This window comes from Penaeus japonicus, unplaced genomic scaffold (genome assembly GCF_977035675.1).
Source record: "Penaeus japonicus unplaced genomic scaffold, GWHDUDI00000001_assembly GWHDUDI00000020, whole genome shotgun sequence".
NCBI lineage: Eukaryota > Metazoa > Arthropoda > Malacostraca > Decapoda > Penaeidae > Penaeus > Penaeus japonicus.
Window position 1 is genome coordinate 10,195,347 of NW_028234422.1, and position 2,500 is coordinate 10,197,846.

Below are 2,500 nucleotides of genomic sequence, written 5' to 3' on the forward strand. Positions count from 1 at the left end.
CCAATGAAATTACTCCAAGCCAGTTGAGGTAAGTCACAGCCAACGCAATTTATCATAATTTATTTACAATATCGAAACACACACATACATACACACACGCATACACACACACATACCCCCCCCCCCCACACACACACATATATATATATATATATATATATATATATATAGAGAGAGAGAGAGAGAGAGAGAGAGAGAGAGAGAGAGAGAGAGAGAGAGAGAAGGGGAGGGGACACAGAGACACACACACACACACACACACACACACACACACACACACACACACACATATATATATATATATATATATATATATATATATATATATATATATATATATATATATATATATATATATCAGTGCGTATGTATGTGTGTGTGCGTTTCATCTCACTCTAAGATTCATGTCGAAAGTGACAATCAATTGTAAGCTCGGGCGCAGCAGATAGACCCTTCCAATATAACATCCAATACAAAAAAAAAAAAAAAAAAAAAAATAGAAGAACCATTCGAATCTACAAAATCAAACATGAAAATCGAAAACCAGAATTTCTAAAATAAGATTATACAGAAACTAGATAAGATGGAAAGCATAAAAAAAAGAAAAAAAAAGAACTGTATAGGGGGACAAGGAGGTATGCGAGAGGTCTGAGGAACGTGAGAGAGAGAAATAGCCCGAGTGCTTCTTGTGGTAAAGAGATAGGCATGGAATGTGGACTGAGAAGATGGGGGTGTGATGAAAGATATTATACGAGTTGTAAGGGAGAGATGGACGTTGCTGTTAAATTTGATTCAGTGGTGGAAACAAAACATCATACACGTTTCAATAAATGTGATTTGTGTATAATAGGGTTTTCTACCAAAGTGTTTTGTGTTTAACGTTGTGCTTGAATATATTTGTGCTTTATGAATCGAAAATATAGATACAACTAAAATAGAAACGGCTTGAAGTTTTGATTAATCTTTGCTAGAGAGACTGATCTGCAGTTTGCAAAATGCAATCAATGAGAAACGAAACCCTGTTATGCTCTGTTGTCATTGAATTTCAAGACAGCGGAAGAGGGGGAGACAGAGAGAGAAGGGGAGTGAATGTTAGAGAGAGAAAGAAAGAAAGGGAGAGAGAGAGGGGGGGGGAGAGAGAGAGAGAGAGAGAGAGAGAGAGAGAGAGAGAGAGAGAGAGAGAGAGAGAGAGAGAGAGAGAGAGAGAGAGAGAGAGAGAGAGAGAGAGAGAGGAGGGATAGAGAGAGAGAGAGAGAGAGAGAGAGAGAGAGAGAGAGAGAGAGAGAGAGAGAGAAAGAGAGAGAGAGAGACGGGGGAGGGGAAAGAGGAGCTTAGTAGAGGAGGAGGATAGGGAGGGAGGGAGGGAGGGCGGGAGCCAGCAGCAGGGGTCAGAGGCAGAGGATAGGGAGGCACACGATCCCAAGTAATCGGATTATAAGAGTCCTTAATTAAGCGATACTGTCATAGTGATCAGGAGGAGCCGGAAGCCCAGACCCCATGCGTTCCTGTGCTCGACCATACCCCCCTCCCTCCCTCCCTCCCGCCCCACCTCACCTTCCCCGCTATCCCATACAGATCTTCCCCTCTCCCTCCCTCCCTCCTCCCTTCCCTCCCTCCCGTCAACCCGTTCCCATCTTCTCTCGTCCTATCGACCCCCTCCCCTGCTCTCCCCTATAGACCTACACCCCAAGCTCCCACACCCCCTCCCCATCCCCTTCGCTCCCCCTCCCTCCCACACCCCCTCCCCACCCCCTCCCCCTCCCCTCCCTCCCCCTACCCACCCATCCAGCTCTCCACCCACCCTAACCCCGGGGGGTCCACCCACGTACCCCCCACCCCTCTTGCATGACCGTGGCGCATGAATGACCTTTTCTTCAACCCTTAGCAGTAGGCCTCTGGTTAGGTTAGGTCATCGCTTAGATTCGTTTGGTTAATTTAGTTAGGTTGGGTTGGGTTATCGCTTAATTTGGTTAGATTAGGTTAGGTTAGGTTAGGTTAAGCTAGTTTGGGTGGTTAGGTTAGGTTAGGAAACGCTAGTTTGGTTAGGTTAGGTTTGGTTTGGATACGCTAGTTTGGTTAGGTTAGGTTAGTTCAAGTTATGTTAGGTTATCGCTCTGGTGATACATAAATGGAAAAAAATACGATTGATGATGATTTGTAATTACGATGATGGAAGGCATGATATTGATGATAATGATAATATCATTAATGGTGATAACAATAATGATGATAACAATAATAATGACAATGATGATAAGGACGATGATAAGGATAATTAGAATAATAATGATAATAGTAATGATAAGAATGAGAAGGATGATTATAATAAGGGCAATAATAGTAATGATAATAATTATAATAATAGTATTTGCAATGATAATTCTGAGATAATTAATGATAATGATAACAACAATGATAATGATAACAATATTATAAATTATGATAATGATGATATTGATAATAATGATAATAATAAGGAAAATAACTAATAATGGTGATA